The sequence below is a fragment of the Urocitellus parryii genome, chromosome 4 (assembly GCF_045843805.1).
Source record: "Urocitellus parryii isolate mUroPar1 chromosome 4, mUroPar1.hap1, whole genome shotgun sequence".
Lineage (NCBI taxonomy): Eukaryota > Metazoa > Chordata > Mammalia > Rodentia > Sciuridae > Urocitellus > Urocitellus parryii.
This window is the reverse complement of record NC_135534.1, coordinates 142235850-142258839: the sequence shown is the minus strand read 5'-3', so window position 1 is coordinate 142258839 and position 22990 is coordinate 142235850. Positions and strand designations below refer to the sequence as shown.

At 41.7% G+C, this 22990-nt stretch overlaps 1 protein-coding gene across 1 annotated transcript in view; it reads right to left on the bottom strand.

Annotated features, from left to right (window-relative positions):
• The window catches only part of Apba1 (amyloid beta precursor protein binding family A member 1), a 200700-nt gene extending 180044 nt beyond the window's left edge, over positions 1 to 20656 (bottom strand). Inside the window, exon 1 of the mRNA XM_026389282.2 lies at positions 20557 to 20656. The gene's annotated coding sequence lies outside the window, so the exon portion shown is untranslated. The remainder of the gene's footprint in view (positions 1 to 20556) is intronic.
• Positions 20657 to 22990: the final 2334 nt, after the last annotated feature.

Here is a 22990-nt window from a genome sequence, read left to right as displayed (position 1 = left end):
GAGGTGGACTCAAGAGCTCCAGATGTGAAGGGGGGTGGGGGTGCTCACTCTCTCCATGGTGGCAGTGGCCTTTGATGATGGCAGGGTCAGCAGTTATGATTCAGGTGAAGTTGAGGTCCTGACACAGTACAAGTGTGACAGTGAGTGCATGGCGTTTTCTTGTCAGACCAGTTCTGAGGTCTGGTGCTGGGTGCAGTTCCAGGAAGCTTGGCCCTCACCGGGCACTTCAGGTCTCCCAACAACTCCCCAGCTGTCTAGCCCTCTGCCGAGTCAGCCAGAGCCACTTTCTGCTGCCTGTATCTAAGAACTTCGATGGAGATGTATTAAGACCCCAAATGTTTTATTTTACTTTAAATCCCACACATGTATGTCCATGCACCGATCTTACAACAAACCAGTTCGAAGCAAAACCTTTAACATATAAACAAGATAAACATAGGAAGTTTTATTTTAGTAAGCACTCTGGAAACATTTTCTAGATTTATTAATATTTACTTATGATTTTGTTAAGTGAAATGAGGCAAAAGACAAAATAGTATAGTTTCTGTATTTTTGTTACAGACATAGGGAAAAATTACACCAGAGTGTTAAATCATTATCTTGGGTTAAGGTGGTAATGAGTGACAAGGGTACCCTCTACTTTGTTTATATACAATTGACAATTTTTTTCCTGTGCATGCTTCATTCTTATGTAATTATTTTAGCAACAATAATCATTGCACATCTTTTGGGGGTACAGTGTGGTTTGGGGTAAAATATTATTTTGAGCATAAAGAAACCCATCTGTGTTCTTGTGCAGGTATGCAGATCCTGACTTTCCATCTTCACTGTTATGAGCAACTTCTTTGCCCTGGTCTGACGTTCCCACAAGGATTTGCAAAGAATAACAACAAGGGGGGCCTCCCTAGTCCCACCCCATCACCCCTCAGTAATCATCGGAGAGTTCAGGAAGAAGTCCTGAGCATGCCCATCTTCAACCCTTCTTTTTTCTTCCACCTCTTTCTGCCCACAGAGGGGCACAATCTGGTCTACTCGCTGCCTGGTAAGTTACCAGGCATGGGCTGCTCCTGCCATGCCAGGGCTGAGAGCATGAGTGACCGTAATTCCAGACAGTCCTCAGTAGCCACATAACTAAGATACAGTTTCCATCTGGTTTTATCATTAACCGAGCTCCATTTGTCTGCTGTATTTTATTTCCCACTTGGTTCCAGAGTTGAGAGAGGTCTTAGTCTGTTTTCTGTTGCCACAACAAAATATATAAAATGGTAATTTACAAAGGCTAGAGGCTTATGTAGCGCTCAGTTCTGGGTCTGGGAAACCCAGGAGCATGGCACTGTACCTGGTGAGGGACTTCCTGCTGCATGATGACATGTAGAGTGGGTATCACTCAGCAGAAATGAGCTTGCATGCGTCAGCTTGGTCTTCTGTTCTTACAAAGTCATCAGCGCCATGCTGTGGGCCTCTTCTTGATGACCTTATCTAATCTCAATTGTTTCCCAAGGCCCCCCTCTAAATGCCATCAACATACAAAAATGGGATGTTTCAACACGACTTTCAGAGGGAATATCCATGGCAGGAAGGGATTGGAAGGAGGTGATTTAGTGGGTCCAGGCACCACCCAGGGACCTGTGATTAACACTATTAGGTTTCTCAGTGTCCTCCATGCCTAAGTCCTGGGACACAGAGGAACACTGGCCATTGTATGGCTCTTCTCCATCACCTGTAACTCTGCAGAGAAGACAAACAGCCCCTAGATGCTGCCAGTCCTGCCTGCAACCTCTCCTTCACTGCCTCCAAGGGTAATGCATCATTACTTACTGTTAGGAACCTCCCTAATAGGACTCCATGCCTCAGTAACAGTGGTTTGAAACCTGTCATCAAATCAAATATCTGAAGCCCGGCCCTGAGGTTTTATTAGCAGCAGGATATTTTAATGGGATTATAGTTTTTTTGGTTCAGAAAGCAGACCCTGATCAAGCCTAGGAAGCTTATCCATTGATCTTAACCTTCTCCTTCATAAAGTCTGTGAAGAGAAAGCAAATCCTTGGATCTCAAATCCACCGTTCTACCTTTGCTATTTTATTATTCCTTGCCTCTCTCAGATAAAATATCTTAGTTTCATAAACCATTACTCTTAAAATCAAGCTATAAAAACACACCCATCTTTCCAAGAGTTTATCAGCATTCTGCAAAGTAGCTGTATACAGTAAGTGCTTCAAAAACCACAATAAAGTAGCCAACCAAATTCAAACTATTACACATAATCTTTATCTGGCAGCTTTCAGGGTAGACAATAACCAAAGCCAATCACTTTCCTCAGGTTTCCTGATTATACTTTCCTCACATTTATTCTTGAGTTATAATTCAAGGTCACAAAAGCAACAGTTTGAGATATGCATGCCATTAAACAGAAAAATCAAACCTCATCAAATAACTGACCTTTAAGAGTTGCTTCCATAATGCACCAGAACATAATCTCTAGAAATGCAAAGACGCAGCGCACAGAAACAGAACTAAATGATGGGGGACCTAAAATCTTCAGCCAAAATGTTTCTAATAGCACTGTTTCCAGGAAACCAAACCACAGGTGCTGAATCAAGAGTGAAACTCAGTCCTTTTTAATCAAACATGCAGACTGTTGACTGGGGTTCTGGTGATTTCTTCGGGGATTGGGGCATGGCATTGATGAAGACAGAGTTTGAAGGACAGGACTGTGTGACTGGTGAAGTCACTTCTGCCCAGGTTGGGCCACACTGCAGCCCCATCTGCACATCCAGGCCAAGGCTGGAAGGCAACTCGGGTATCCTGTCTGCAGTATCTGGACAGGTGAAGGGCTGGCCACCTGCCAAGAAGTAACGAGCCTACTGTGACCTCTGTCCTGGCTTCTCAATCAGGGGCCACTGGACTCTCAGCCTCACCAATTCTCACCAAGAGAAGTGCTCTTGGGAGAAATTAAAGGCAGGCAAGAAAAAGGTTAGGAATAAAACTACTGTAAAGGCTGGGCCAGAATAGATAAATGAGTTTAACTTCATGATAAAGTGACAAGGAGCACTTGAATAAGTTACTTGGATATACTGAAAGCCTAGACGCAGAGTAACTTTTCAAGTGAATCCATACTTGATGCTACAAACTTTACTATTAACCAGGTTTATGTGAATATATATTTGTAAACATTTTACACATACCACTCACTTGCATTTAAGAGAAAAATGGATCAAATACTAACAAATTAGTAAAACATATCTGTTTAGTTATTTCTCTTTTTAACTTATCTGTCCATTTCATAGTAGACAAAAATCATCATTTTTTAGACTAAAAGGAGGTTTTCTAGGACATATGCCACCTGGCTATCATAGAATTCATCGTTTTAGGACTCTAAGGAGAGCCCAGATGAAATCTAAGGACTGAGGCTTTGAACAAGGGCAAATCTAACTACCCTCACTCCCGGGTGCCTGTTGTATGCTGCCTTTTGAAAACACTTGGTCTACCAAAGCTCATGGCCTCTGAATGGGGGTAGAGAACCTAATTTCTAAATCGCCGATGACTGATTAGCTAACCACTCATCCAGAACTCTCCTTAGGGCTTTAGATCCTATATCTGAGGGCCCCGCCTTATACTCCTCCTTGAGAATCTCAGAGGCACCTTGAAGTCAGGGTCTTCTCTGCTTCCTGCCCATCCTCCCAACCAGACATCTTTCCGTTTTCACCTCTTATTCAGTGATTGGCAGCCCCATTCCTCCAGAGGCATGAAATAGAACCTGGTGTCCTGATGCTCGCTATTCCCTGACCTCCCACACCCAGTCCACCCCCAAGCCTCAAGGGATTTACCTGCGAAGTGCATCTCCAGCCGGTGCACTTCTCCCCAGCTCTTTCCGCAGCACTCCAAGCCTCACCTCCCACCTGGCGCTCTGTAACAACTTCTTAATGGGAACCACTGTCCATTTCATAAAATGTATATACATGTGCTTTCTCTTTTGCCCCCTTTACAACCCAAGACCATAGAAAAGCACAGATCTGATCATGTCTTTCCTTTATCTGAAATGCTAAAAAATGGCTTCTAATTGTTCTCGGGGAAAAAAGAGGAAAATCCCAAAGGTGACCTGGAACTCCTGCCTGCCATGGCCCTGGCTCAGTCTCCCACCAGTCAACAACCCCCACTGAGGTTGAGGCTGAGAGTCCATAAAAATGTTTAACTGCTTTCTCTCCTTTCCAGGGCCATGGTGCACACTCTACCTTCTGCCCCAGTCACATCCCCCATAGAGAGACCTTCCTGACAGCCAGGATATGTATCAGGGGTCTCTCTGTCACACACCAGCACCCTCACTTCTCCCCTACAGAACTCATCAGTGGGGAGAAACAGACGTGGGTCTGGGTCTGCCTTAGTGCTGTCTCCTGGACTTGGCCCAAAAGCTCCCTGAGGAGAGAAGCTGCTCCCACCAACCCAGGGCCTTGCATGGTTCTGGCTCGCTGTCAATGCAGAGCAATGCACGTAAAACAAACATACCCAGGGTAGATGTTTAGAATGAAGCCAGGCCTGGGATCATAGCAGTGAAGGAGCATCCTCACTCAGACTAAGGCTCTTGCCATACAAGGTTGAAGACAGTGATAGGAAGTTGGTATCATGTAAGCAACTGATTAATAGCATCTATTAAAGGAATGATAAAGATTTTATCTGCTTCAGTGTAAACCAAACAGGAATACACATTCCTGGGACCTCCTCACCCATGGATAAACAATATACACTCAGATAAAAGTCTGAGTGAAAAGGCAGAGAAGTGTGGTAGTTGTGTGTGCACAGACTCTGGTCCCTGGCTACCTGTATTCAAATCATGGATCTGTCACTTACTGGCTGCGCCATCTCAGGCAACTCATTTAACTCTTCTGTGCTTCAGTGTTCCCATATGAAAAATGAGGATCTCAATAGCCTAACTTTTGGAGCTGTTGTGAGTATTAAATAAGTTAAATGAATGTTAAATGCTTTGAGCAGTGTCTTATGCTGCTTATAGTAAGTGATTCATAAATGTCTGCCATTTTATTATTAATAGGTGTTTTTGAAAGATGCTTTACAGCATTCTGGTTAAAACTGTTACATTTTGATTAGAATGGGATTCAATTAATGTTTAAACTAAGATGTTAAAATTAAAATATGCACTGGCTTGTTTTGTTATACATAAGACAATTTAATGAAAATATTCTGAATGTATAACCTGGTTGATTCAGATAAAACTAACAAAATGCCTGTTAATGGATGGTTGTTGGCTTCTTAACAGAGTGTGACAAAAACATTCTTCAAATATGCATGAATAACCTGTTCAGTATCTAGTGAATTCACAAGCATATGCCTCGTTTACCTTTGATATATAAAATAACTAAACCATATTCGGTTAACTGAGCTAGACAATGAAATAAACAAAACTACATCACTGCATTAAAGCAGAGAATGTATGGTAATATCTATCCTTGAATTGTAAAGAAGGCATGTTAAAGAGCTAGGGTGTAGCTTAGTGGAAGATCCTGCTCAGCATGTATGAGGCCCAACAGCACAACAGGAAAAAAAATGCTAAGATTACATTAAAAAGTACAGACCAAAATGTACCTATTAAAACAGTTGGCTAAATGCTTCCAACTGGAGACGTAGCTTTCACTATGATCAAGGAATTCCGTTCCTAAATATATATCCAAGAAATATGAAGGGGGACAGAAAGACACATATGAGAATGTTCATAAAAATGTTCATAGTAGCTGTGTTCATAATATCTGAAAACTGAAAATAACCCAGATGTCTATCAATAGGAGAATGGATCAACAAACTGCTGTGTGTTTATACAGCTGAATACTTTACACCAGTGAGACTGAACAACTACCAATGTATGTAATAACATGAATGCATCCCAGAAATTACATAGAGTAAAAGAATCTAGACCAAAAAGATCGTGCATATGACTGCTATAGACTGGCTACTGAGTGTCCCCCAAGGGCCCATTTGTTAAAGGCTTGGTCCCCAGTGCGGTGATATTGGGAAGTGGTAAAACTTTTAAGGAGTGGGGCCTAGCAGGAAATCTTCAGGTCATGGAGTGTGCTCTCAAAGAGGATTGTGGGACCCCAGGCCCCTCCTTGTTTCCTTTTTTGGTTTTCCTGGCCATTAAAATGAGCAGTTTTGCTCTGTTACATGCTCCTACTGTGAGGTACTGCCCTGCCACAGGCCCAAAGCAAGAAGCTAATTGATCAAGGACTGAAACCTCCAAAACTTGAGCCAAAATAATGCTTTTCTCTTTATAAGTTCATTATCTCAAGTATTCTGTTATGGTGATGGAAAACTAACAATACTTTTCTTTTGGGGGATGGGGGGTGCCAGGGGTTGAACTCAGGGACACTCAACCACTGAGCCACATCCCTAGCCCTATTTTGTATTTTATTTAGAGACAGGGTCTCATGTGTTGCTTAGTGTCTTGCTTTTTCTGAGGCTGGCTTTGAACTTGCAATCTTTCTGTCTCAGCCTCCAAGCCGCTGGTATTACAGGTATGCACCACTGTGCAAGCTTACTTTATATAAAGTTTAAGAATCATCAAATCTGAACAATAATCATAGAAATCACAACAATGATTACCTCTAAGGAAGAAGGAAATAGGTACAGACTGAAAAAGAGTAGGAGAAAACCTTATGGGGTATTGGTTTATGTGTATGCAAAATTCATTAAGCCATATAGTTAAGTTTGTTTTTTAATTTCTATTAAAAAGAAAAACCTTCCTAATCAGTCATTTAAGTCATGACTGATTATACTTTGATTTAACACCATTGACTGCCATGCTCACTTCATGCGTTGTTGAAGCATTGACAGAGCGTCCCACCCACAAACACATCAAACCAAGTATTGTGGACTGATTTGTGTCACCCACCAAAATCATATGCTGAAGCCCAATTCTTAGTATGATTATATTTGAAGACAGGGCTTATAAGAGGCTTACTTAAGGTTAAATAAAATAATAAGGGTGAGGCCCTAATCCAACATGACTGTTATAATTATAAGGAGAGAAAGTGATGCTAGGAATACACCCACAGAAGGAGGATTATACAAGGATCACAGCAAGCAGAAAGCCACCTGCAAGCCAAGAAAAGAGGCATCGAGAGAAACCAGAGAAGCTAACACCTTTGATCTTGGACTTCTAACCACTATAACTATGAGAAAATAGATTTGTTGTTTAAGCCACCCAGTCTGGGGTATTTTGTTATGGCAGCCTAAGCAAACTAAGACATCAAATTAAAAAGTCTTCAAAACAAACTCCAGGAGCTTGACATGACCTTCTGGAGTTTTTGGGACCCAGATGTTGGTATCTGACTTTCTGGGAGAAAGAAAAAGGCCAGTCAGATATAGCAGAGCAGAGAGAGGGGGTGCCATGTTGCAGCAAAGATACTTCTTCTGCCAAAGGAACAAGGTTGTGTGTTTCCTCTGGGTACAGTGTGGTTCCCACAGAAGCAGCCAGCCTGAGCTGGAGGAGGTGAAGATTAAAATCAGATAAATTTCACACAGTATGGTCAGACACTAAGTGCTATTGTGGATGTGTGGAACAACCGCAATGCTCATAAACTGCTGCTAGAAATGTAAACTGGTGTCACCATTTTGGCAAAATGTTTGGCTGCATCTAAAGCTAAAACATATACCCATTCCGTGACCCAGCAATTCCACTCCCGAGCCTACAGCCTACAGAAGTCAGTGTATATGTGCGCCAAAACAAATGTATGCGAAAGTTCACAGTGAAACCACACAGAAGAATGGACAGACTCAGTACTTGCATGATGGTTACTCAACAGCAATAAAAGGGAAAGAATACGGGTCGACACAAAACATGAATGAATCTCTAAGATAATATTTTAAAAAGATGTCAGACACAAAAAAACATTTGAATAGTGTATAATTCCATTTATATGAAGTTAAAAGTGTGAAAAACTGCTCTCTGGTGCTAAAGGTGAAAAGTATAGTCATGTTAGGGTTGATGCTGACTGATGCTGACTGAGAAGGAAGTGAGGGAGCCTCTTAGGAGATAGAAATTGGTCTGTGTCTTCACCCAAGTGTTAGGTTATATAACTTGTCAGGTACGTGAAAATTTAGCAAACTAGACACTTGATATTTCCATTCTCCATTATATTGTAATGTAATATTGTAATTATTAAAAATCAAAAATTAGATGACAGTCCAGAATTTACATTACTATTTGAAAATGTATTATGTGATTAATAGACAAATGTGACATTTTACTATTCAATAACTGGGAAATCTCAAAGACCGCCCAAGATTTTATTCCAACATGGAAGAAAAGAGAAGTCTACAAAATGGATATGGAGGAGCCATGAGAGAATTGGAGATGATTTTCATTTTCCCCTACTAAGCCTAGTCCATTGAATAAACCTGTTCTAAACAGAGGGAAGTTTCTTCTTTTTAAATTTTTTTTTATTTGAGAGGGCAGTTTCTTTAATTTAAGATTCCTTGAACTACAAGATAGTGTTTTCTGATTCTGCCAAAGTTATTACTTTGGTTTCAGTTTACTATGCAACTCAAAGGTTAACCCTGATGTGATGACTTGGGAACTGTGGTTCAAGTTGACATCAGCAGCATATTGACCTGTGTTTGATGTTGATGTCTAAAAATAATGGGGCAGACAGAGATTTAGCCCGAAGATATCAACAATGCCACCGACTCACATTATCCAGCTAATGGTTACTATAGATGATAACTACTAGTCTTGACCAGTATAGTACTTTCTTAGATAATATTGGATTGACTAATTCCCAACTACTGGCCTTTTTCCATGAAATTACAGGAATATGAATGTTTAAGCACACACACACACACTTAAGACTTCTATCACTTTAATTTTCTACTTTCAATTTTGTTTGGGGTGGCTCCCGGTTAAAGGTGGCAAACAGACCACATATATTTTTACCCTTTTCTTCTCAAGCCCCCATTTTAATGATTACAGACGTTTAGACCACAAAGAGAATGGAAGAGAGAATACTCACAAATGAAATTTCAACACATTTCTTTGTAATGTCTGGGATGTTGACTCCCAGGGATGGATACACACCTAGCAAAGATAGGACAGGGGATTCCTTGACCAGATCAGTAAGCACTGGCCTGTGCTCCATGCACAGCACATATATCACCAGGAAACAGCAGCTCCTCCTCAAGAAAACAACTAAAATTTGGGGACTCCCAGGGAAGCAACTTAATGGCACTCTGCCTGATTATTCCTAAAGAGAGGCCACTAGTAGAAAATGCCAGTGTCCCCCCAAATCCCCATTTTCAATGTACTTTTCTATCCAACTACCAGCCCATATGACTTTTGGGGGGAGGGATAGACTAGCTTTGTCTTTTCATGTGGAAAGCCAGAAATACTTGAGAATTTATATCCCCCTCTTGCAAAAGCCCCCTCCCTAGAGACCCTTAATCAATGACTGACAGGTATGGTGCATAAACCACCAAACCCCCACTGACTCAAGGCTGAGGTTGCCTTACACCACAGGGCTCCCCCAGGATCAGGCTGAGGTCACCCTCTGAGGCACTTTGACTGAGATCACACCTGTGCTTGACTTCTTCCCCTTCCCTTCCCAGTTTCCCTGGGGGACCAGCTCCTTAATAAGGAGGCTCATACACACACAGGAACTCCTTGCCTACGTCTGCTTCTGCAGAGCCTGACCTAAGCCATCTACAAACCTTGACAACTATTATAGGCTTTGTTGCCAGCTTTAGTGTCACAGCCCTAAGAATGGACAATCCGTGATAACTAAACATTTGCTGAAAATATCCAGAACAGAAGGAAGCAATCAAAGTAAACAAGGTGATATAAACAAGCCCTCTGTAATTTCCCAAGTGGAAGAAAGAAACGAGGTGGGGGGGGGAGTAAAAAGGAAAAAAAAAGTCAGAAAATAAGACATGCTAAGAGCCACTTATGTGACTATTATGTGCAGATGACTTAATAAGTGAAACCTGAATCATCCACCTTCATAAGCACATTCTCTTTATCAAGGGGAACCTCATTCCACATAAGCAGCTACAGACAGATGGATAATTACCTACCCACCACCACACATTTATTTCTAAGCCTGCCCCCCCCCAGTCGCCTCGCCCCCTCTGCATCCATCCATTACTAGTGCTTTTGAAAGAAGTCTTTGCACTGTAGTAAGCACTATGTTGTGTCTCATACAGAACAGCTTAGACATAATAGGAACAAAATCCGGAGCCTTGCAGCCTCCACTCTTCCCCAAGCAGCCTTCACAAACTTCACACAACTGAAATGAAATATGCATTTTTAACACAGGCTTAATATCCTATCTTTAAGACATCAGCCACCATAGCACTAACAATTTAAGCCCATTGAAAAATACCTTTATAATTTATTTTACACCTACTGTGGATCTGTTTCCAGGTTATAGCAAATTAATATACTTGGGCAGGTTAAAATAAGTACTTACTTGAAAGTTGACTTAATTGTTCCTCTCCTTAAAAATATTAATGAGGAGGATATACTGTTAATGATTTTGGTATCAATTTTCTAATACAGTCCCTCTTCTAACACCTCAAATACACGTGCACGTGCACACACATGTATACAATTTCCTTATTATAAAGTTATATATATATGGTCCCTGAGTTACAACGATTCTACTTACAATTTTCCGACTTTATGATAGAGCAAAAATGATATGCACTCAACAGAAACCATACTTTTCAAATTGTGAATTTTGATCTTAAGATATTTTGGATGCTGGGCAGTGGCCTGAATTGCAGCTCCCAGGCAGGGACACGATCTCAGAATGCCCAGTAGGTTAGGAGGATTAAATGCATTTTTGACTTGCAAGGTTTTCGGTTTACAATGGGTTTATCAGGACATAATCCATCGTAAGTTAAGGAGCATCTGTTTTTTCCTAGATTACTTGGAAAATATACAAAACCCCACATACTCTGCTATGATTTCACCATCTAGTCTTTGTCCACCTCATTTTGAGAAGAAAATTTTAAATTTATATATTTCCTAGTAATTCAACTCCCAAGCTCATACATATTAAGAAGTAAGACAGGAGCTATGCTCAAAGCTTTGCTCTTTAAAGAGATCATGTGCATGATTCATCAATATGTGTCGGGGAAATACAGATAAAAGCATAAGTGCATTCTACCAACTCCTCTTCATTTATAGCCAAATGCATGGAGTTGTGGGCCCCAGTGTTAGATTTTCAAGAGAGCATACCAAAAAGCAGGCTGATGGCAACTGAGGCACAGAAGTACTTCACCCTGTCCTAGAGTTCCCTACAGTGACAGGAAACCTAAGGGAGCAGAGCTAAGCATTTGGCCACTACAGTTATTCTCTAACAAGCCCCTTTTATGCTGAAATGTTGGTTTTGTTTTGTCTGTCTGTTTTCCCTTCTTTCTTCCCTAACATTCTTTTCCTTTTACGGTTAATAGCAGAGTGGGTGGGGAGAGAAACTTTAAAGCAAGAATCTCAAAGCTCATAAGTTAATCACAAAATGTTAACTCAATCATTCCCAAAGGTTTGCTTACAAAACAGGTAGAATTTCTTTTAAAGATGGAGAAACAGGATGCTCAGAAAAGCAATAGCTTTTCTTATGCCCTTTTATTCAATAAGTACTTATTCAGTATATAAAATACATGTGTGAGGGGGTTACCATATGCATATGCAGAGAAAATGTGCAGGTGAGCTGTTGGAATCCAGGGTGGTCTAAAGTGCTATGAGAGTTTAGCCCAGCTAAACTAAGTTTGTGGGACAAATCCAGCCCATTGCCTGTGACTGCACTTCCCAGGAGCTAAGAATGCTTTTAGATAGTTGGAGGAAAAAAAAAAGAAAAAGAGCAGTCAAAATTTCCTGATACATGAAAATAGTACAATATTCAAATCCCAGTATTTATTAATAAACTTTTACTGGAATACAGAGACACTCACCAGCTTACACATTGTCTTAGGGTGCTTTTGCATTACAAGAGCAGAGAACTTGCAACAAAGAACACACAGCCTACAAAACCTATTTACTATTTGGCCCTATACAGAAGTTTGCTGAGTTTAGAGGAAGGTGACGCTAGGAACTAGGAGTAGGAAGTTGTTTCTGTTTGATGTCATTATAAAGGAAGTGTCTCATCTACCTTACTTTAGCCTTTTATATCCCATTTGACTCTCCCAGTGGCTCTATGTGGAAGGAGATGAGAAGTCCAGGTTTCATCATTTCCCTTTTACCACTGGAGAAGCTGAGTGGAAGCACTATATTCCAGGTCACCCTGAGTCTCTTCCCACCTCCAGTACATGAGATGAGGGCACATGACAAGAAGTCCAGCTAGGAAAGGTGGGATGGGAGGCTGCTGCTAGGCCAGAGGATAAAAGAGACTCTGGGACCAATAGCTGTCTGGACCCACTCCTAACCCCTGTCCTTTAGTCACTGAGAGAACCTCTGAGCTCCTGAAAATCCTGTCTGCAATATGCATTCTCTCCTGATGTGGTAATGAAGGGGAAAGAAGATCCTCAGGAGAAGTGCATGAGGTAGTTGTGTGTGTAATACTTCATGCAAGCCTGGTGCTTTGTGATGGTCACTTGTTTTTAGTCACTGCATGGGAAACATTCCTTAAAAAAGGAATTGATATGTGCTTACATTAACAACTAGAGAGGCATAAGGACACAGTTGTACCTGAACATGAGACCTGGTTACGCTTTTGTATGACCCAACACCATGGAAATCTTCCATCTGTGGAATCCCTTCTGGCTCCTTCAGGACAAAATTCCCCCAGGTGTTAGTTAGCTCAGAGGAAAAACGATCCCTGTGTTGTCTTGTTATTTGGAAGAAAAGCAGGTGTAAAAACTATTTTCACATCTGGAAAGAAATAATTAGGTTGAAATTTAGAATTAAGAAATTGAATTGTACATCCTGAGCCCTGGGGTATTCAGGGAAGCAGCCAGGGAGAGGCTAGAAGGGAGAAGGACAGGGAAGAACCATGAGGAGGGAGAGAAGAGCCAGACGTGTGGGACAGCTACCTGGCAAGGACACCAGGCCCACACGCTGCAGGCTTCACACAGCCCGGAGAGCCGCTGGCCTCTACAACCAGCCCATTCACCTTCCTCCACTTTCCATTTCCCACACTAATAATTTCTTCTTTCAGATATAAAATGTACACTGGAGAATAAAGTTTCCTTTTATAAGGACTGTGACATAGTACAGTCACACCACCAAATATCCAAATGTGCTCATGAATTAAAACAAAACAGAAAAAAAATTCTGAGGTGAGCTTAATTTATAAAAAAAATAAGCTCTCTTCTGATGGGTGTCACACAATGGAGCAGTGTGTTTTAAACTTATGTCAGGACTCATTAGTGCTGAAATCAATTTAGTGGGCTGGCAAACATATGAAAAAAAAGACAGAGCAGGAGAGAAAATATCAGAGTGCATATTACACATAATAAAAAGCAAATATTGTGATGTGAAACTTGTCTCAGTGATGTGTGTGTGTGTGTGTGTGTGTGTGTGTGTGTATTTACACATACTTCACCCATAGTGTCAGGCTGTGATGTAAGTTGTATTGTCACCAAAAGTTGTGGTCAAAAATGTGCAAACAAACAAACAAACAAAAAACAAAACAAAACAGTGCAACAGAATGTGATTTATTTCAGTAAAGTCTGGTATAAAAATCCTAATTCATTAAATACTCAAGTTAGGGGGTATTTATTCCTGTAGGATTTCATTAAACGACAAGCTCTTCCTTTGCATTTTAAATATGCTATGATTTACAGGGGGAAAAGGGTTTATGCACACCTTGTCACATATGCTTGTTCTTTAAAATAGTGTGTACCCGTTAATAAACACTAATCCTGAGTTTTAAAATTTGTCAGAAGTCAGAAACCTAAATCATTACATGAACTGAAAGGATAGCCAGTCAACTCCTATAAACCATTGCTATTTTTCACACCAATTGTACACTAATTAATCCACCATGGGACAGAAGAGGAGGAGGCTGCTGGGGAAACTTGGTGGGCAGAGATGGTTTCACCACCATTATACCTTGACAGCTTCCCACGATCACTTTATACATACCAAAATAACATGAGATTTTTGTTCTCCAAAAAAGTATATTTCAGAAAAGAGAAATCTGCCTTATGTTTGAATACTTATAAAGGCTCCCATTTTAGAGGGCATTCTCTTCATTACTTTCTCCTGAAAGCCAAAAAGCAAGAACCCTATTACCCCCAAGATAACTGGAAATGAAAATCAAGCAATTCATTAACACTGGATGTAATGGCAACTGATTTTAAAGGAGAAGCCAGGTCAAAATTACATTACCTAGTAAGACTGCTGATTTCATGGAAAAGTGTTGTGTATTTCAGAGGTTACTTGAGAACTCTTTGGAGAAGACTGCCTGAAACAACCTCAATCAATACAAGACAGGAATGCTTATGGAGTTCATGTGACTAGAATATGATAAATGACCCAATGAATAGGTAAAGGAAGCCAAGCATTAACATGGGTTTAGGTTCATACTCCCAGGAGGAGCTTCATAATTGCCTATATTGGATGTCCTTATACAAGCCATATGGAAGTGCTGGTTGAAGACCTGAATATATACCTACAGAAAGAAAAGAAAAAACAAATGTTCTTATATTATGCAATTGGGCACACAAAGTTGAAATAAAGTTTGTAGTGGCAACAGTACTCTATCTCAGATAAGTCATATGGAAATAAATATACCCAAAGTGGTCTAAGGATGCCAGACTCTAATGTCAAAGAAGAATGGGAAATATTTGAATAAATGATTTCATAACATGTGAGAGTGGATGCAGCATTTCTAAACTGTTAATTTTTAACAAGACAATTTGAAACATATGCAAGTAAATTAATTAAGTATAAATAGATATTTCATTCTTTGCTATATTCTAAGAATGTACATATACAAATTGACATAAAACCATCTTTAAAACCTTTTTGTTGGAAAATTGGGAGCCACCTTATAACCAAGGACACCTTTACATAAACACATGGGATAATCTGCATCTCAGATAACTGAGGGTTGCAAATGGCTGGCTTTTGAATGAACTGAACTGCGGGTAGTTACTGCAGTACATGAAAATCCCTACATTAAAATACTAATAATTGCTATCAAATTAATTCTTATGTGTCGAAAACTCCTATAAGATGTCTCTTCCATGTGGACCTGAGGTCCAAGGTCCCCTCAGCCCACTTCTGAGTTCACCTGTAACTTTGATTGACAGTTCCCATACACACTTTCTACTCCAGCCATCCCTTCCTCTTTGCTTCTCTACATGGGACTTACTCTGGTGCCTCTGGAATTTTCTCAGGCTTAATACCAGCAGCCCCAATGTGCTGGAGATTTAATGCCCTGAGGGTAAGTGGTAGAAAAATATTTCAATTTCCCTACTACTTGGAGGGCAATTTTAAGCTGTAGTTTATGTGATACCAGCAGAGCCAAGCATCAATTGCTCACAGTGGTGGCCTGCTCAGTAACCCCACTCTTCCTCACTCTCTTCCCCTCCCCACCTCATTTTCTTCACAATTGCACTTGTGCTTCTTGAACTTGCCTCCCCAATAAACTATGTGGACCCAAATCCTCGTTTCAGGGTTGCATGTATGAATCACTTCTGTATGTATCCACCACATCAGCATCATGAGGTGACTTTGGGTCTTCTTTGGAGAACATTTAATAGCTGTCTGCAGAAGTCAAGGTAAAAAAAAAAATTACCCTCAATTTTTGCATCCATGTTCCTTAAAACTTTTGGAATGTCTCCTCCATTCCTTTCAGTCCATTCCTTTCAGTAAGTATTTAATCTCTTACCACCGCAAAGAGTTTTTCTGTGTGTTGTAAAGTATACCCAGATGAACAAAGCAGAATTCTAGCCTCAAGGATGTTAACACTTGAGAATAGAATGTGAAACATGGAGGAAGACAAGAAACTTACATTTAAAGATTCAGACCATGAAAGAATGATGTGGAAATTCCAAGGAGAGGGACTACTTCTAACTGACTAGTATTTAGTCACCACTTGGAGTCACTCTTCAAGTTTTCTAATGCTAATCTGTTTGGTTGAAAACATTCATTCTTTTCTAAACACTATTCTACCTCACAGGTCATCCTAAATATGGTGGGGGGTGATACAGCATGAAGGGTGACCAGTTCAATACTAAAAGGCAAAGCATCTTTTCATAGATGTCCTAAGTGACTGTTCCATCTGTGCAGTAAGGTACCACACGTCCAGGTGAACCTGGGATGCTTCCTTATCCCTTGATCACATCAAGCATGTTCCTACCTCAGGCCCTTCACTCTGAATATTCTTTCCACTTAGAGAACCTTTATCCCAAGTAGCTGCATGTCTCACTCCTTCAAATCCTTAAGCTCCCTCTGCTTAAGGCCTTCCCTGACTACCCTACATAAAATAACATTACCCTATGCAATGTCCCACCCTATTGTTTTTCCTGTTTTAGTCTTCATAGCTCGTACCACCTGACACATTATATACTTGCTTATCTATTTTTCATCTTCTCCCACTAAAAGCTCTGTTATATTAGGGACCTCTCCCCAACATTGCATGTATTCCTTTCATCTAGAATAGTGTCTGGCCCAAAGAGGGTGCTCAATAAATACTTGTTTAACATTAAAAAAAATTTAAAAAAAAAGAAGAAGAAATAAATTTGTCATCAGAACTTCAAAATTATCATGCACTGCAGTTGAAGTTCTATAAACTCATCTGGAATCATGACACAACCCCATAACACAAGGGTCACAAGGGTCTAAAGTGGACACAATTATTTTGTGGGGAAGAAAAGTGTGTGTGTGTGTGTGTGTGTGTGTGTGTGTGTGTGTGTTTATCTGTTTGGACAAGTTTCAACATACATAGTAGGTATAAATCAATAAAACTATTTTAATAATATCATAAACTTATAGAAGCCATGGAATGTGACTCATTCAATGTTCATTATATAAATAAGAAATCCTGAGATTTCAGATTTCAGACCCTACACCTAGCTTACTAAAATAATTTATTCATGTATTCATGTGAAAAATATATATGATCAGTATGGTGCTAAGTGAGATTCTATATTTGATTTTTCTTTTGAAAAAATCAACTTTACAATTTATTATGAAAGCCACAGTTTATAATTAGATGGGGAAAGTTAATCTCTTTAGAAATATTTATCTTTTCCCCCATTATTTTATTATAAGCCTTATTCATTTAACTCAGATTCCTCAGAGAAAATATGCATATGAAATTTTTCAAGTGCAGTCTTTTATTCAAATTATTTTAAAGGTAACATTTTCCTCTCTGAGTTTAAGGGAAGGAGGGAACCTCTGAATGTAGCAACATTAAATACTATTACAAAAACTACCTAAGTAATTGTCAAACCCTAATTATATAGCACTAATTGGTTCTACTACAAATTCATGCTCTTCAAACACAAGCAGTCTTCATAGCTGGCTGATAATCTTTTAATCACCCCAATGGATTCACTGCTAAATTTCTACAATGCACACAAGTCTTTGACATTCTACTCCTAGCCTCAACCTGCCACATCTTTTCTGATGTTCCTTAAAAGACTATGAACAAATTCCTTTCTTTCCACCTCAAAATTCCTCTGCCTCTGTCTCAAGTCATACCTTCCCCAGTACCCTCCTGCCCATCTTCTCGAAGACTTCATCAGTTGAGCCTCCCCCTTACATTCTCCATCTCTCTCCCTCTCAATGATTCTTCTCCTCAGCTTCTACAGTAGGTTCGAGTCCTCTATACTAAACATATTCCTTTCCCTCTACTGTGACATCTCTTTGACTTATCATTCTCTCCTCCAGTCTTTCTTTCCACCAGGTTTATTGAAAAGGAAGTCTGTTTCCACTGATTGCCATTCTGTCCATTACTTGTTCCTCTCAGGATAAAAAGGCCTGATTTCCCCCATGGGACCATAGTTTATTCCTTTTGGCCCCACAGGTCAATTTTCAAATGTCTTACTTCCATGTCTTCTGGGGAAGGAAAAAAAAAAACCAAACTTTTTAAAAAAGAGACTCAATAATGAAAAAAGCATTAATGCTATTTTAAGTGAAGAAAGGGTATCCACGCAAAACAAATAGCTTGCTGCAGGCTATGGCACAGGTATAACCGTTTACCAGGCTGAATTACAGATTCAAGCTATATCATTAGCCTTACCAGCACAATCTTTAAAAAAGTCAGGCATTACATTTTAAAAATTATCTCATTTACATTAGAAAGGAAATCACTAATTCCTGAGTCATTAATCATGCTGTTGTATAATTCCTTGTTTGCTAAACAGGTTATTTACCTTGGTAATTTCTAAATTCTTAAACTTTCTTATAATACGGTTACATCTCTGGTTTTACTTGCAAATATGAAAATGATGACTTTTTTTAAACCAAAACCTCTTAGAATGACTTTTAAATTTCATAAGTACTTTTCTCAGAAAGAGGTTTGGCAGAAACAATAAGAGAGTAAAGAACTAAGACTCAAAATTCATTTTTATAAATCTATCCTTAATTTTGGATGAGATCCAACAACCTCACATTAAAATTTTAGAAGGCTTGACTTGAAGGACATGGGAAAATTTACTTAATGTTGATGGCTTCCAGAGCACCTGGTCTATATATCATCATTAATTAAGAGAAGATAAATGGGGGGAGGAAACATATGTGGATAGCTCTAGTTTTATTATTTTCAATGTAACAATGAATTCATGCAATATTTGCCAAAAAACAAACAGCAATTTTTTTAAAGAAACCTTGGTGCCAACGTGTTGTGCATTTATTTTTAAAGACCACGATGGCTACAAGCTTTCTTCAAAGAGAACCAGAGCAGCCAGTTTAGATTCTGACAGCAATGCAGTAGAATTTAGGTGCTATGACCAAAATGTGTCCTAAGCAGGTTAATCTAGTCATACAACATTTTAATAAAGAAGTAACAAGATATTAAGCACAAAGGTGCCTTCATTCCTACGAGTGCTGCAGGAGAAATACAGACAGCAAGGAGTCAAACTGCAGTGGACACACATGAATTTACCATCTCCCTTCCTATTTCTATCCATCCGACCCTACAGAAGCCTATCTTTATCATGCAGAGACAATTAAAACAGCTATGGACTCTGTATGCATTTCTGTGTCCTGGCTCCCAGACCCAGCCTGGAAGCCTGACATTTACTAAATTCCCTACTAGTGTGCTACATCAGGAAGAAAAGCAAGGACTTCACTGATCGGAGATCCCATCCCCACAGTCTCGAAGGATTACAATTCCTCAATGATACACGGTACTAACTAGCCATTGTGAAAGGTGGGAGAGTGAATGTTACCAGCAGTAGAAATAAAGTATCCCATTTCCCAAGGGAAACACCTTGGCTGTGTGATGCTCAGAAAGTGGACACCAAATATTTCTCAGTAGATCTTTCTCTTCCTTTTTACTCCTCCCCCATCTATCTCTCTCTACACACCTCCAGAGTTCATTCTGAAATAACCAACACAAAGACTACCCATCCTTCAGCCATAGGATTTCAGTGTTCAAATGTAGAAGGACAAGGTCTGGTTGGCATTCAAAGTTGTGAGGAAGGGGAGAGGAAGGTGATCTATAGTTAGAGACCCAGGTTAGACAAGAGATAAACAATAGAAACTGCAGAGTCAGGGAGTCCAAGACCCTTACAGAAGAGCAGTTGAGGAGAGAAGTATCAAGAGAGAAGCCCTTCAAAACAAGGGACACTAGCAAGCCCAGAAGGTGTAACCATTATCCTCTTTCCCTACCATGTGCCCCAAAGCCACACGCTCACTTCCACATCCCCACGTCATGAGGCCAGAGAAAGGGGAAGATAGAATTCCTACTCTGGGCCATCCACACGCAAAAGCAGAACAGAGACTGTACTCAGAGTTGCAGGGTCAAAATAACAAACACTGTCCCACAGTGTTAGCTGGTGACATGAGGTTAGGCACCGGCAGATCTCTTGATTTGGGGCTCAATTTTAGGAGCGTGGATGCAACCACACGCGTACGCACACTTCCACGGGATTTTACAAACCCGCCTCTACCCCACTGCCTCCCTCAACACTTCGCACACCCAGTGCATCCTGCCCACCTCACCGTTTCCATCATCACATTCTTTCTTCCCGAGAGTCAGCCCAGATATGAAGGATCCTAGTGGGGATTCCTGGAAATGTCATTCCCCAACACCTCTGGTCCACCACCCCCATACCCTCTGCTGTACTTACACACACACACACACACACACACACACACACACCTGCCATGATTGTCATCAGGCCCGCTCGTTGCCCCCAAAGCTCCGGTACCTCAGCGCGCACCGGACACCAGACATCTCTCTTCCAATGTCCCCTTCCCCCGCCTCGCTGGCTAAGGCATTGCCCCCTGGATGTAGCCTGCTGTCTCTGTTCATCCACACTATTGTTCCATGCAGCGCCTCTTGCGCCCAGAAGCGCCCTTAGGAGAGGACCAGGACTCCTATCTGGGGCGGCATCAGCGCCGGGCACCACCACGCACCCACCCCTCCCTGTCGGTGGTACCTTGCCTGACAGCTGGGTCCGCGGGCCCGCGGGAGCAGTAGGCGCTAATGACAGCGATGGTACGGAGCCTGGGAATAAAGCTCCGCTCCAGCCGCTCCTACCTCCAGCGCCACCATCTTCTCCTGCTGCTGCTGCCGCTGCCGCCGCCGCTGCCGCCGCCCTCGCCCAGCTCTGCTCCGGCTCCGCAGCAGCCGCTCGGGCCCCTCCGGTCCGGCGGCCCCACCCCCTTCACCCCTCCCTCCCGCCCGGCCGCCCGCCTGCCTGCTCGCCCCTCGTGACGCGCGCCGGGGCCGGGCCGGGCCCGCCTGAGAGTGAGGGCGCGCGCACGCCGCGTGCTAGTAGCGCCCCTGCTTCCCACGCCCACCCGCGTGCACGCGCGGCGCGCGAGCCGGAGGCAGCGGCACCAGTGTCCTCCACGGGCTGCTGGTCGCCGCGCCCCAGCTTCTGCGCGGGTGGGCGCGTGGTGTGCGCCCGCCCCTCGCACCCGGGTTCCGGCGGGCGAAACATGCCTCAGCTCTCAGCCGGGCTCCCAGAGGAGGAAATGGGCTGCGTTTCCGAGGGAACTGACAGGCACCTCCACCCTTCTCTGCAGCAGCCTAAGCGGGGAGGGCCAAGGTTCCTAACCAGCAGCTGTGGTCAAACTCTGCACGTAGGAAGTGACCACCCTGAGGACCACGAAGCCGGGCTTCAGCGCCGACTCCTACGGGAAGTTACTCCCGAGCTTTCCCGCTTCTCAGGTCCCTTAAAATACTGCCTGTACTTCAAAAAGGAGATTGACGCTGTCTCCGGAACGCACTGCATTGCACATTTTCGCCGCAAGGGGGAGAGTCGTGCGGATTTGGGCTCCAGCAAAGCTGGCCGGGTTTGCAGCCCAGGAGGGGAACTGCCCAGTCCCACCAGGGAAAGCAGAAAGGCTCTGGATTATGCTGCCGGGAAAGGCTCAGCTTGATTTTCCTACTTGTTTCTCAGTTTGGGTCGATCAGAATTTAAAGTGTCTTTGGGCCTGGCACAGGCCTTCTGCCCCAGATATGGCTTCTAGATCAGGAGGGTGGGGACCCTTTGCAGCAGGGACCAGGTGGCAGGTGCTGAGCTTTAATGAAAAGCAGTGGGCTGGACAGGCCCCAGGAGGCAGGGGTTCTGGAGCCAGCTCCACCTGTAATTGGCGATGTGTTAGCTTAATCGTTCCCCCATTTCAGGAAAGAGTTCTCAATAATAATAAAGTTGTTTTGGCACGTAAACTTATATTGACAAAGTCCTCTTCATACACTTATTCTTACCTATTAAAACAAAGATAACCCTTGATTATCCTGATCCTTTGGGAAACAGATCTTTTCCACACAGTGTTTCTATATTATTTTAAGCACAATGGCTCTAGAAAAATCGGGAGTGTAGCCAGAAACATTCTGGAAGTCTTGTTTAGCTTTAAAATTCATATGAATTTTGCACTCTGTTCCATAATAAATTTCTTTGCTTTAATAAATAAAACCATATCTTTGCCCTCCCTAAAAGGATCTTTTAGTAAAATGTAAATATTATATATACCAGGAAGCTGTAGCATGCTTGTCCTGTGACATTACCTATTCATTTTATTCAGTAAATATTTATTCAGCACATATAAAAGCCAGAAATGTCCTTGTTACACCAGAGCTCACAGTATACTGGAGGAAATATCATCAAAGAATGAAACTAGTTAGGAGCAACTGTATAGTTTAGCATATTCTCCAATCTAATTGCTAAAGATGCACAGGTAAACCTAATCTAGACACCAATAGTAGGTAAGATTTTCTAATATGATGACATTTGGGGTTGCACAGGAGAGGTAGCAGTGAGACATTTCCAGGAAGAGGGAAGGAAATGTGAAAAGGTGCAAGCAGGTGGGACCCAAGTAAGAGGAGGGAGGTGAAGCAGGCAGCTACCAGACCTGCTGGGACCTTGTGGTCCCTTTTATTTTATCTTATTTATTTATCTTTATGTGGTGCTGAAGATCGAATCCAGCACCTTGCACATGCTAGGCGAGAGTTCTACCACTGAGCCACAACCCCAGCCCTGTGGTCCCTTTTAAATAGGATTTTTATCTCATTAGCCTAGAAAGCCACTGAAGGATTTTAAAAATTGGGAGTGGGAAAACAGGATCACATTTTTGTTCCTGAAAGATTGCAGAGGTAATTATGTGAAGAGCTGGTTAGTGGAGGTTCAAGGTCCAGGGTGGGGAAACTGAGTCATGATTGCATTCTCTACTTAGTGTACTTGGCAGGGTTTTCTGAGTCTATACTAACTGCTCTGAAGTGGCACCCCCTTTTTCCACTGAAAAGTCTTAACTGGGCCTCTCCAGAAATCTTCACCCAGACTGATTTTAGGACTGTCAGCAAAAGAGTCTCTGCAAAAGAGTTCAATGTAGATAAACTTCCTATTTTCGTGTTGCCCTGTTTACTTG